This window comes from Rhinolophus sinicus, chromosome 6 (assembly GCF_057876585.1).
Source record: "Rhinolophus sinicus isolate RSI-liver-muscle chromosome 6, RSI-T2T, whole genome shotgun sequence".
NCBI classification, from domain to species: domain Eukaryota; kingdom Metazoa; phylum Chordata; class Mammalia; order Chiroptera; family Rhinolophidae; genus Rhinolophus; species Rhinolophus sinicus.
The window spans coordinates 1,823,062-1,837,194 of NC_142506.1; positions in this window are offsets into that span (position 1 = coordinate 1,823,062).

Sequence of the window (14,133 nt, forward strand, 5' to 3'; positions counted from 1 at the left end):
ATCGGGCTGGGCGCTGGGTATCTCAGCCCAGCACAGCCCCAGTACTGTACTTCTTGGAGGCAGAAAAGAGAGGCCACTAAGAAGTCCATCCTTACGCCTGCACCCCAGCAGAGCCTGTTATTCTGGAGTTTGGGGTGTCGGGCTGGGAATTCCACGGCCCCAGGACACTAGACAAGAGGCGCTGAGCTTCTAAAACCCGTCCTGGCCTCAGCACTAGCCCTGTACCCACCGTGCCAGGCGCTTTCCTCCTCGGCCCCATTGGACTGGCAGCGACTCCTGGCACCGTGCACCACATCTCCCAGGCCCCTAAAGGGGGTGCCCAGAATGGGCGTGCCATCCCAGCAGGACGTGGAGTTTCAAGACCCACTTGGAGCTAATGGCCTCTGAGAGGCCCTCACACCCCCAGACCCCCAGCTCAAGTCCTGCCAGGAACTCGGAGGCCCCCAGGAGGCCCCTATCCCAGCCTCCACGAAAGTACAGGGCCCCCCCAGCTCAGCATGCGGCACCCCACCCCTCCCACACTGTACAGTGGGACCCTCAGTAGGCCAAAGAAACACCGGGGCACAAACCGGGCCCCAGGCCGGGCCTCAGAGAACTGGGGTAGGGGCCGTGGCCCTCACAGAGGGTCCATGTGGCCCAACAGTCCCTCTCACCAGCCAGGATGAGCTGACCCACCAAGTCCCTCCCACCGGGGGGGCCACAGGGGCCTCAGCAAATACAGGACGAGGCCAGCGCCAAGTGCCCACTGGGATGCCCATGGCAACGAGACAGACCTCCTGTGGCTGCACGGCTGTGTGCCAGGGGCTGTCTCCTCACCTCTCTGGGACTTTTGAGTCACCAGCACAAAGTGGGAATAATGGCCCATCGCTTTATAGGGAGAAAACAGGAACTACACCCCATAGGTACCTAGCCCGGCGGTAGCCACAGCTGTGTCATGTGGCCTGGAGGGCAGGGGATGGGGCTCACGCATCGTGGGTGGTCTCCACTGAGCCTGCTCTGCAGCAAGGATCCCAGATTCACTGGATTCAATGCACCTGCCTGAACAGAGTTGGGCCGCGGGCCCTAGCCCTCTCCCTGGAGGAGCAGCTATGGCTCCTGCTCCGGAGCACTGCACAGCTCAGTGACAGGGCCCTCCGAGTGGGGGAAGGGCCATCAGATTGCAGCCAGCACCGGGCAGGTGACGCAGCCTCTCCCTTCTGCTCAGGGCGCTCCCTAGCCCCACCTGAAGCCCAAGGCCACTAAGGGTCCACGGCAGGAAGGGGGCACGACATCACAAAGGTAGCAAGGGCCACTGGCCGAGGTCCTGGCGGACCCACGTCAGAGGGGCCTGCGGGAGCTGCGGGAAAGAGCTGTGACCCGGCCTTGGGAGGCCACGTCCAAAATAACCGGCCCCACCACCCTGTGAGGACTCAGCCAGGCGCACGTAGGCCTCTCGATCTTGGGTGCTGCCAAGCTGGGTGCAGAAGGTCACAGCTATTTCTGGGTCGGCCTGGCAGCAAGACGCAGCCCCTCGGCGCCCCCAAAGAGCGAGTGCAAGAGGGGCAGCCAAGGCCCAGTGAGGCAGGGCACTGTCCCCAAAACGCAAGGTAGAGGAGCTTGCAGTTCCCCCCAAGGTGCCGCGGTCCAGCTGGGGGACGCTGTGCTGCTGGCCTTTCCTCCCTGAGCCATCTCCCTTGAAGGAAAGTATGTGGGGACAGAACGGGTGAGGGACACGCGTTAGCAGTGGCCAAGCACATGCCCACATCACCCCATCTGATCCCTTGATGACTGTGAGCCCCTTACGAGCAAGGACCTGAGGTGCAGAGTTAGGCGGGGGCTGCGTGGCCCCAAGCCAGGCAGCCCCTTCCTGGGCATGATGTGTGTGCCCGCACCCCACCACCCAGGCTCTTCTGATCTACAGGAAGCAAACCCCCCCAGGGTGGAAGGGACCAAGGACAGAGCCCCCATACATAGGAAAATGGGCCACACACATCAGGGGTGACACAGGTCACAAAGCAGGGGGTGCGGGGGAATTTGCACGTAACATCAGCCTGTCTTTAAGCCCCCACTGCTTCATTCACTCAGCAAAACTCACAATGCAAGGCACTCACTGCTCAGGCAGGAGGACAGCCGTCTGAGTTGGTTTCCCAGCTCTCCTAGAGGCCCCCCCATGTCCCAGCACCGCAGGCGTTGTCACTGTCTAAGAGCTAATAAAGTCCCTGCATGCTGGAAACCCTGGGCAGAACCGGGTTGATCCAATTTTGCACTTTAAGCGAGAACCTGCTCGGGCCAGATTGTGCAGGCAGGCAAGCTGTGTTAACTTTCCTTTTTTTAACTGAGTTAAAATTCACAGAATATGACATTCGACATTTTCACTACTTTAAAGTGTATGCGCCGGGGTTTTTTAATATATTCACAGTGTTGTGTAAAGCATCAGCCATGATCTAATGCCAGAACATTCCCATCACCCCAAAAAGAAACCCCGTATCCATTCGCAGTCACTCACTGGCAAACCACTGAGCCCTTTTCTGTCTCTGTGGGCTCGCCTGTTCTGCACAATTCACATCAATGGCAACATGTCATCTTTTGTGCTGGCTTCTTTCACTCAGCATCATGCTTTCCGGGGCCATCCAGGCTGTAGCACCTGTCAGGGCTTCAGGCCTTTTCATGCCTAAGTAAGAGTCCGCAGTGTGGAGGAGACCCCATTTTGCTACCTGCCCCCCTGCTGATGGACAGCTGGGTCATTCCAGGTCTGTTTTCATTTCACCCACAGGGACTAAGCAGCACGGGGAGGGTGCTGGCCAGACACGCACACAGCCGTCTTTCGAGGCTGCATCCGCCCTTCACCTCCGTGTCTGGTCCGCCTAGTGGGTCTTTCCAAGGCAGTGGGGCGGGGCAGACACTATTCAGACCTGGAGTCAGCCTGGCTCTGCCTTGGTCAGGTAGCAGATCCTCTGCAAACAGGGTCCCCATGCCCCGAGGGCAGCTGTGCAACTGGGTCACAGACCAGTGGGCCTGGCACACAGTCAGCGCCTGGGAAACAGCCAGTGGCCCTCCTGGGACATGCTCGCGGCCGCCTGTCCTCAGCCCCCCAATGCCCCTGGAACATTTGCTCTCGCCCAGGACTGGCCAATGGACACGCCTCCCGGCGCCCAAAGCCCTGGTTCTCACGCTCATTTCCTCCTGGGGGTGGCAAGGGAGATTTGCCCTGACCCTGAAACCCCAGCCAGCTCTCAGGGAGGGCTTTGCCCATGAGGACTTTGAGCCAGAGGCTTCCAAAAGGTGGGGGGAGAGGGGGAGGGGAGGGGAAGAAGGAACCGGCTGGGGGTGCTCCTTGGCTTTCCCCGTGGCTGGCTGGGCAGGGCTGTCTGACCCCTGAGCCCACCAGGTCCGTCTGAAGGACAGTGGCCTGGCAGGCACGAGGCAGCCAAGAACACAGGACACGAGGCCCCCTGCAGTCAACATCCCTCTCAGGGCCAGGCAGGCCCAGCTGGCAGTGTCCGTGGGAATGGTCCCCAGGCCCAGCCAGCCACACTCAGGCCAGTTAGTGGGCAGCTGGGCACATCCCGTGGGGCAGAAGCCCAGCCCCTGCTCCTGCTCTAGACATGTGCAGACCTGCAGGCTGATGAGGGTGTGTGTAAGAGAGGGGCTGGGGGTAGAGGGAAAGGGGTCTGCAGCCACAATCGCCCCAACTGTCACCAGCCATGTCCCCTGACCTGGCCCCTGCCACGTCCACCCATATCCACAGAAGAGCAGGCCTGAGGCTGCAGTGGCCTCGTCCACATCCACAGGCTGTGGCTTCGTGGGCCAGGACCCCACTGGGCCTCAGCGGGGCCTGTGTGCTGCAGGGGTGGCGAACGGGGTGGACAAACAGATGACCACGCTGGACAAACAGTTCTATCTGTGCTCCAGCCACGTGGGCCTTGGAGTGCCTAGCTCCACCCGTCTCTCTCCTCTTCGTTCCCTGCCCTGCCCCCAACACTCCGCCAGGGGACCCCCAGTTGCTGGCTGTCCTCACAGGCCTGAGGGCCCCCTGGGGACAGCCCTTCCGGTGACTTCCTGCCAGGGAGGCCAGGGGAGGGGTAAACAAGTCCTCCAGATGGCTTCCTGCGGCTGCCCTGCCTGGGCGGCCGTGGGAACAGCCCAGCCACCACAGTCAGGGAGGGGCGGGAGGAGCAGAAGGGGCTGCATCAACCACCCACAGGGCACCTACTGCGTCCCCACCCCCCAGGCCACTGCCCCCTCCTATGCAAACCAACATTCCCAGAAAAGGGCTTCACAGAGGGGGAAACTGAGGCAGACAAGCGATTACACCAGGACCTCCTGTCCGCTCACCAGATGCCCCTTTCATTGTCAGCCTCTTGACACACCAGCAGAGGCAGTTGCTCTTGGCCCATTTCAGTGATAGGGAAAACTGAGGCCAGAGAGCAGAGGGTCTCCTGGGGCAGGATGAGCAGTGGCTGTGCTGAGATGGGGTCCCCTCCCTGCTGCCACACACGCACACCTGGAGGCTCCTCTCTGGCCTGCTCTGTAAACCGGGACACGGGCGAGGACCGCACAACCCAGGTGAGGCAGCACTGGCCACTGACACTCCTGCCTTCCGTCCAGCCCCACTTCCCAACCTGTCACCCTGAGCAGGGCTCTCGACCTCAAAAACCCAGCCTCGCAATCTGGGAAACAGGGCCGGCAACAGGAGCTGCCACGCAGCTGACCGTGAGGATGAGTGAGGACGGAGGTGCCGGGACGAGGTCCCGCCGACTCAGGGGGCTCACGACGGTGGTGCTCGGTGGTGCTCTTACCTCAAGCCCTGGGCCCCGGGGAGCCTGCCTTTCCCCAGCTCCCCCTTCTTGGGGCACCTCCATCTAGCTACTGTGATACCTACATCTTTCAAGCTCAGGCCAGGTGCCACCTCCTCCCAGAAGCCCACCCTTCCCACCACAGCCTCAGTCTTGGGGACGCACACTCCAGGAAGGTGACTGCTGTCTCCTACAGCTCCTGTTCATGGGACCCTCTCAGGATCAGGACAATCTCTCCCTGCCTTCTCCCATCCCCCACAGAAGCCAGTACAGGTCTGGGCAGCCCCTCAAGAGGCACAGGCGGCAGAAGCAAGACCGAGCAGTACTCTGCGTCCCCCACCCCTGTCTGCAGGAACCAAGATGGAGGTGATGGGGCAGGAGGGACGCAGGGCGGGCAGGTTAACCCCCCACTGTGGCTCAAGGTTCCACCTATGGGACCAGGATGGTAAGAGTCCATCATGAGGGTACTGACTAACAAGCAAGGGTCCCTCCAGACCCGGGACCTGGGCCCACGGGTGGGGTCAGGAGAAGGTCCACAGAGAACATGAAGGAAAATTTCGAGTGAGATGCAGAATAACACATGTGGGCTGCCTGCTCTTGTAAAATCGAGGACACATCCGGAACCCGGAGCGCACAGCAGTTACGGGTTTCCCGGGCTGTTTGAACTGGCAGAGCTGGGCCCATGACTCTGGACTCCCTAGGGCCATGTGGAGGGGACGGCGAGGTCATTGTGGGGAGCCCTGGGCACCCCCGGGCACCCCCTGTGTTTCACATGGCAATTCCCAGCAGATGAGCCCCAAGGCAGCAGGCCAGAGAGCAGTGAAGCCCAGAGGACACTCAGCAGCTGACCCAGCCGGGAGATGAAGGCGAGAAAATGTTTGCTTTGGCAGGACCAGGGCTGGAGAGAGGAGGGGCTGCTGTCCCAGCACCAGCAGCCGAGGGGTAGTTGGGGGTGCCAGCCGCAAAGGGACTGTTCCAGGGGGTGGGGACAGAGTGGACAAGCAGGTAAAGCCCGCTGCATGTAGCCACAGGGGTGGTGATGGGACACGCAGGTGGGCGAGCAGACGGGTACCCTGTGTGCGCGTCGGGGAGTCCTCTGGACCCTCCATGCCTCTTCCAGGAAGCCTGAGTCACAAGAGGGGCCCCGGGGCCAGGAGAGCAGCAGGGAGCACGAATCCCATGGGAAGGGGACAGGGCAGGGCCGCCCGCCCGCCCGCCAGCCCGCCTCCTCCAGCTGGGCCAGCCTGGCTCCGGGGTCTCTGGCGAGCGAGGGCGTGGGAACAGTCTCCTTCAGCTCCCAGGAGGGGCTGGGGGGATGGAGCAGCTGGAGACAGCAGGTCCAAGGCCCCTTCTGCGGAAGGGGAAACTGAGACCCAGAGAGGAGCTTACCGGAAGCCAACCTGTCATCCACTAAGTGTGCTCTGGGCAGCCCAGGCCAGGACGCTGGGGACACAGCAGCATCCACCCCCAGGTCCTTGGCCTGGGGTCCTATTCCAGCACATGGGCCCCAGCCATGCACCCGAGACCCCCAGGCCCTCACACTTGGAGCCTTCCTCCTGAGACCCCACTTCTAAGACCATACCCCAGGGAAGTCGGACCCCCACAGGACCTGTTCCATCCCACTACCCTGCTCTAGAACGTTCCATGGCTCCCTGCTTAGGGATATAGAATCTCCCGGGGACGTGTGTGCACCTCAGAGTCCCAAGCCCCTGGTGCCTGTCCCCAGAGGACATTCCCTCATCTGATCCAGCCTCTCACTTGTGGCAAAGAGCAGAGACCCGGGTGGCGATGCCCACCCCCAGGTCACCCAGCAGCTGAGTCTGGCCCAGAGCCGACCTTCCGGGCTTGGTGCCCCCGGTCTCTCATCTAGCCAACAGCTCCTGAGCACAGGCACAGGGGTCCCCCCCTGCCGGCCACAGCCCCCCTGGGCCCTGACCAGGCCCCCACTGACCTGCCAGGGTCCTGCGTCTGGAGCTCACCCCATCCAGGGCTCAGCCGAGCTTGGGCTGGGCACACAGTAGGTGCATAATAAAGGTGGTGGCAGGGCAGAGGGTAGTGACACAGGGCCGTGGAAGGAGCAGGGCGGGGCGCGCTCTGTTGCTGGACAAATTTCTCCTATACGCCCCTCCAGCCGCGGGGGCCGAGGGCAGCAGACTCTCATTCCAGCCACCCAGACGGACTGCCATCTCTTAGGGATAAGAGCGCCGGTCCCCACAAGGCTCAAGCCGCCTCCACACCCACAGAAGCCCTCAGGCCCTGAGGCTTGGGTCCTCGTGTCCAAGGGGACACACCACCACCTGCCTTGCGAGGGCACAGGGACGTGCACCCCAGCTTCCCCTTCTTGCTCCCTGGGCCCCCAGCCGAGGCCTCGGCAGCAGCTGGCAAGGACCCCAGGGGCAGGCAGGCAGCAAAGTGGTCACTGCAGCAGCTCCCACTCAACCCTGACCTGGGCCTGCCTCGCAGGGCACCAATGGGAACGCTGCCCGGCCTGCCCCTGGGCGCACAGCCTGGGGCCTCTTTCACCTCCACCTTCATGGCTTCAGAGTGGGGAGTGAAGGAGGGTGATCCAGCAGGTCAGCCCCAGACGTTCACTAAATGTCGGTCTCTTGCCGCTGAGTCCACTGCACCCCCATTCTGCAGGTTAGGAAAGTGAAGCTCAGTTAAGGCAGAGCTGGGATTCGAACTCAGGTCTGGGGAGAGCAGAGCCTGCACTGAGTGGAATGGATGGGGCAGACGGGGGAGATGGGATGAATCCTGATTTCATAGCAGGAGGGGTTCGCTCAGAAGGGGTCTCCTTTGCAGAGGAGGAGGGCCACAGACATGACAGCAGAATCAGAGTCCAGGCCGGAATTCCAGTCCTCCCTGGGATGGAGGGTCCCTTCCCCGCCCCCCATCATGGGGCCTGCCCACCACCTCCAGAAGCAGGGCCTAACGGAGGCCCCCAGCTGAGGAGGGGGCATGCTGAAGGAGGTGGGTTTGGAGGGTCCAGACACACAGCAGGATTAGTGGGCAGCAGGATTAGCAGATTAGCTCTGAGGACAACAAAGAGGAGGTCAGTGCTGAGTGGATTTCCAGAAGGCAGCGTCCAACCCAGCAGGCCTGGCCCCAGACTGGAGGGCTACAAAGGAGAGGCCCCACGGGGGTGAGAGCTAGCCAGCCGGGCGTCTGAGACCGCCAATGGAGTGGGCTGCGGGAGGTCCCGGGCATGGGAGAGGGATCCCTGTGGGGGCAGGGTCCCCAGCTAAGCCTGGAACGTCCAGCTGTTTGCTGCATGCTGGCTTACACCCCTCGTGGCTCTGACAAAGATTAACTGAGCGCTGGTGCTAGGCTGCCCTGGGGGGCTGCAGACTGGCACCAGGGAGCCCACCCAGACAGCCCCCCCCATCAAAAGCACCAGGGAGGCCGCCAGGTCTGGGAATCGGGCATCAGCATTTGAGGTGAGGCCAGCAGACCACGCAGTCCCTAGGCAGGTGAGCCGAGAAGAGTTCTCCAGTGTATGCGACGGCCTCCCTGAGGGCAGCCATGGCCGGATATGTCCCCCACCCAACCCTGCTCGACCCTGGGCCCATCCGCAGTTGGGGACCTCTGGCTCTGTACCTAGAGCCGCCAGAGCACCAGAGCAAGCCCACCTCCTGGCCTTTGCACAAGCTGTGCCCTCCACCTGGACGCTGCAGCCCAGCGTCAGAGGCTGGACCCACCCCATCGCCGAGGGCCCGCTCCCCATGAGGAGACTGCAGGCCACCTGCATTCCTAACGGGACAGTTGGGGCCAGAAGGCTTGGGGTGGGCACCTCTGGGCTCAGGCCAGGGACTGGGTGTCAGACACGCTGCGTGGGCGCCCCCGTGTGGTTCCTGTAGGCAGGGCCCACTCCGCAGCGCATGTCGAAGGGCCCTCCCCAGGCCCAGCTGACTCTGGGACTCTCCTACCCACCAACACCTTCCTCACCTCTCCTCCCCCCCTGCACCTCCCCTCCTGTCTCCCCCCTCCTCTCCTTCATCCTCCTCCCCCTCTTCCCCTTCATTGCCCCCTCCGCTCTCCGTCTTTCATCTGGGAGGATAAGACAGGGGTGGTTTCCTGGTTTGAGTGTGGAGCCAGCTCTCAGCCCTGTGGGTCTTGCCAGGGTCTAAGAGAGGCCCCTGGAAAATGAAGGGGCAGGGGTGAAACCTGATCAGAGGTACACGAGGGGCTGCCAGGAACTCAGGGAGAGTATGTGGCAGCCAGCGAGGAGCCGTCCCCAACCCAAAGAGGGCACTTCCAAAGCTACATGGACGCGCGGGTAAGGTGGGGGGCGGGTGGAAGGCAAATCCTCACTCCTCCCTTCCTGACAGGTGGCGTTCCCCACCTCAGTCACCAGAGTCTGGCTGCTGCTGGTGGAGCCTGCCCCCTGCAGACTTCAGTCTACGCTGGGGGTGAGCTTGCTGAGACACAGCTGGAGTTCTTCCTGCAGGACCCCCACCAGTCAGCCCAACTCCTGTCTGTGCCTGCCTTCCTCCAGGCCTTTGGACCCCCGACCCCACCCTGGACAAGCCCTAACCCCACTCACCCTTCAGGGCCCAGAGCAGATGTTCCCTCCTCCAGGAAGCCTGGTGGTCCTGCCCTCCCTCCTTCCGTAGGCATTGTACTCCCCTGCGCCTGCATACGAACTTTTTCTTCCCCCTCCCCTGTCAGGTGCAATGACCCTTTTAATGCCCACCGCAGCCCCTGACTGTGGACTGTGCCCAGGAGGGCTCTCGGCTTTGTCCACTCTAGGCCCCTGTTGCTGGGCAGACAGGGTAGGCCAAGCATTAGAACAGCCTCTCCCCAGTGCTGAGGGTGAAAGGTCAGACCCTCTTGGGCTGACATCTGGGGCTTTGTGCGGCAGGGTCATAAGACTCAGAGAGCTCTCCCAGGACCACCGTCTCCATGGGTGCAGCAGGCATTCAGGGATGTGAACCAAGTGGCCACCCAGGACATGCAGACCAGGAGAACTTCGGTACCTGCATGCAGTGGCCACCAGGGGGCAGCACGGCCAGTCAGAGCCCCAGTTCCAGGGGCCGCTTGGATGCCCTCTGCTCAGGCTGTTCTCTCCGCTGGTGGCATCTTTCCCTCCACCGCCCATCGGTTTACTCCTTCACAGTCTTCACAGACAACCAATTCAGATGTCACCTCCTCTGGAAAGCCATCCTGGGCTCCTCCTTTGTGGGGCCACGTCTCAGGTCTGTCCCTGGATTGCTAGGTGACCTCTGAGCCTCTGAGGACTCACCTGTGAAATGGGGACAGTGACAGGGCTGCCCAACACACCATGTGGAATGGCACCCTGAAACCCTCTACAGTTCCCACCCCTCTCCAGCCAGGCAGAATAGAGCCAGGCCTCCCTCCCATACCTGGAGTTTCCACTGACAGCCCCAATGTAAACAGCCAAGGCAGCAGGAGAAGAAGTGTCAGCTGGCCTTAAACAAACCTGCGTGGCCGGAGACGAGGCACAGGCGGCGGGGGCTCTGGCTGGAAGGATTAAGGTGGGATTTAAACAGGATTTGATTTACAGAGGGGAAAAATAATTATCTACAAGGCCTCAGACAAAGTAAAGTCCCTTTATTCTTGAAGGGTGGGGGGGTGGGAGGATGGAGGGATTTGGGGATGGGGGATGGTGGGATAGAGCGATTGGGAATGGGAGGATGGAGGGAGGAAAGGATGCGGGAGGGAGGGAGTGAGGATGGAAGGATGGACGGATGGATGGATGGACGGACGGACGGACGGACGGATGGATGGAAAGGGACGCTGCCTACCTGAGACTAACCTGAGGCCTGGACTAAGTGTAAGCTAGCGTCTGGGTTGGGAGCTGGGAGCTAAGCGGGCTGATAACCCAGTGTCCGCTCTGTGTGCCGACAGGAGCCAAGGTCAGTCCGGTGACAGTCCGCCTGGCTGCACATCAGGATCCCGGGGAGCTTTCTACACATGCTGGGCTCCTGCCCCGACCACTTACCACGGCCACTGCAGGGTCCTGCCTGGGCATCTGGATGTGAGCAAAGCTCCCAGGTGATTCTGTCGCACAGCCCCACATCCAACCCCACACAGCCACGAGTGGACCCCAGAACACACCTATCGTCTCATTTGCTCCTGACTGCAGCACCAAGCATGGCTGTCCTTGTCGGGCAGGTGGGGAAACCGAGGCACCGGGAGGCTAAGTGATGTGCCTCAAGTAGGAGGCAGCAGGGCCAAGATTAGAGTCCAAATCTGTCATCCCAAACTGCTGTCAAAAACTCATCTGAGGCCCCATCCCAGTCTCCCCAACCTCCTGGGGGACCAGGCTGAGTACAGAAATCAGCCCCCAAAGTGTTTAGGGACAAAGAGGTGCTCCCAAACCTGTCCTGGCTGTGGCCCTCCAACGCCCTGTGTGACCGCAGGGGTGCTGCCTGCCCGCATAGAGGGGGCCAGACCACACCATATTCTAACCTGCATGGACCTGGATCCTGGGACATTCTGGCAGGTCCTCATGATACAAACGGACAATTTCACACACAAATTCTGGGGGTTCGTGGGTCTGCTGAGACCACCCAGGACCCTGAATCAGCGGATGTGGGACAGGCCTCGCAGCTGAATGAACAGGCGATTCTCAGAGCTTCCTTCTCCGGAGAATTTTTTTTTATTATAGTAGTTGACATTCCATATTACATGAGTTTCAGGTTACTCAACGTGTATACGCCTTATGAAGTGATCACCATATAAAGTTATCATGACATTATTGACATATGTCCTGTCTCCAAGGTCCTGCCTTCCCAGGGGCCCCCTGTCCTGTCAGGAGAAGAGCCTGGTGGTCATAAGCTGCTCCCGAACCAGCCGCTCCTGGCTCCTGCCCAGCCCTGCCCTGTGCTAATTGTCACTCCCCCTGCTGTTTCATCCCCTTGGGACTTCCTCTCATTGGCAGCTAATGCGTTCCTAACTGCTGCACCTGTGCTGTGGGTCCTTGTGGGGAGCCAGCCTGGACCCAGCAGCTGGCCGGGGCTCTGGCTGTGCCCAGTGAATGCCAGCCACTGCTGCTATGATCACCATCTTACTGGCCACTCAGTGCCACCATCATCATCACTACCATCATCGCGTCCATTTGCGTCTGTGGATCTGTTGACCCATTTCCCTGCTGGATCCAAGATTCTCATACACACACACACACCCCACCCCACCCCCCAGGAAGAAGGGCCTGAAGTGCACCGTCTAGGATGGGCCCCCAGGATGGACCGGCTCATTTCCTGAGAGCCAGCGAAGGAGAGGCCAGAGCCCGCAGTCCAGCTTGTTGGAGGGAGAGCCCAGCCGAGGCCCAGAAGGCCAGCCCAGCCTTCATTCCTTCCACTGACTTGCCCAAGGTCACCCCGGCAGGCATGGAAACCAGGTCAGGTTGCGTACCATCAAAAACGCCCTTGACCAAGGGCAGCCACCCTGACAGCCTACAAGCAGGACGTGACCCCCGCACTGGCTCTCTCACTCCTTCCCCCAGCTTAGTCCGTTCCCAGCCCCTTCCGCCCATCTAAACACCTTCCAGGTCTGGCCTCTGTCCTCCTGACATGTCTCATAAGCAGGAAGTAGTCAGCAGGCCCTGCACTGGAGGATCCCAGACACCACCAGCCCCATGGGGAGAAAGAGGGGAGCTGGGGAGGGGCCTCAGAAGGGATCTCTAGCACCTCCCCATTCCTCGTTGGAAAGAGAAACCTCCCTGGGACAGGGACCGGGCAGGGCACAGGGCTCACAGGGCCACCTGTGATGTGTGAGGACCTGAACGTTTCTTAAGAGGTGCCAGGGTCAGATGGTGGGGTGGCATGTACTCAGGCGGAGTGCCCTGAGTGTTAACTCCAGCCAGAGAATGACCCTGGTCACAGACTGAGCCCTGATCCTGGTCATAGGCTGAGCCCTGATCCTGGTCATAGGCTGAGCCCTGATCCTGGTCACATGTTGAACTCTGGTCCTGGTCATACAGTGAACCCTGACCCTGGTCATCACTGAGCCCTGATCCTGGTCCCACTCTGAGCACTGACTCAGGCCTCACCTCTGACCCGCCATGTAGCCCCATGAGTTTGGCCGGGCAGCAGGATCACTCTTCCCTACTCTACGTGGACAAGCTGAGGCTCGGGGCTACAAAGCCTCAGTCCTGGTTCCCACAGCTGCTCAGGTGCTGAGCTGGGACCTGAGCTCAGGGCTTGGACTCTGAGTCTGACATACTCTCTCTTCCACCAAAGCTTCCAAGGGCCTGGCCAGCCCTGGAGGGGCCACATGAGGGAGAGGGCTCAGGTCCTCCTGGGCACGTGCCCTGGGGCCAAGAGCAGAGAGGGTCTGTGCCCAGCAATACCTGGCAGGGGTAGTTGGCTGAGCTCCCCTGGAGGTTTCTGGGAAGACGGCTCAGTACAGAACACACGACTCTGGGGACAGGAACTCCCTTAGTGGGGGACAACCTCACACTGTGCCCCGTCAGCAAGGCTGGAGTTTCGGGTCTGGCACAAGCAGACATCCCAGTCCCTAGGGTACACCCCACTAACCCCATCACTCCCCAGAGCGCCACCACATAAAATGCAGGTGACGTCAGATCCACAGCCGCTTCTGTGAAACCTATGGGCCACCTGCATTTCTGGTTCAGGTTTTAGAAAGACAATATAGGCAATACAGGTACATGCCGTGTGTGATGTGTGTGATGTAGCCCCGCTCCAGCAGGCATGCTGACCATTCTCAGTACGCTGGATACGTAAAGATCCCAGGCACCTTCCAGCCAGTCCAGTCAATGGATATGGCAGAGGGGCTTGTGTCAAACTCACCTACACGCTTTCCCATCTCAGAGAAGTTTGGGCTTCAGGATCCTGGGTAGGGGGTTGTGGGGGCACGTGGGACCCAGCCTGCAGCCTGGCAGTGCCCGCCCACTTCCTGATGCCATTCCCAGTGCCCTCCACCAACCCAGAGAACTGGCACCAGCTTTCCGGAAAGCCACCGTCCTGGCCAACAGAAACAAGCTCCCTCCTCCCGTTCCCACCAGCTGCCCGCTCCTGAGGGTGACAGGCAACGAGGAGGCTGGTCCTCCACAGACAATGACCTGACGTCCTCCCACCATCCTGGCTGGGCTTGGCCCCCACTGCCCAAGTCGACAGACCAAGGTCAGGAAGGAGACCAGCTGGGATGTGTCCAGGGCACCCCCAGGAGGCAGGGGCCAATCCAGGCTTCCCCAGGGACACCCCCATACTTCATCAGCTGCAGGAGGGGCTCGGTGCAGAGAAATGTAGGGTCACATTCCCAAGTGCCTGGTTCAAATCCTGACTGCACCTCCCACTTGCTGGGTGGCTCAGGCCCCTGCCCTTTCTGGGTCTTAGTCCCCTCACCCTGTACAGGGAGAGCAATATTGATGGTA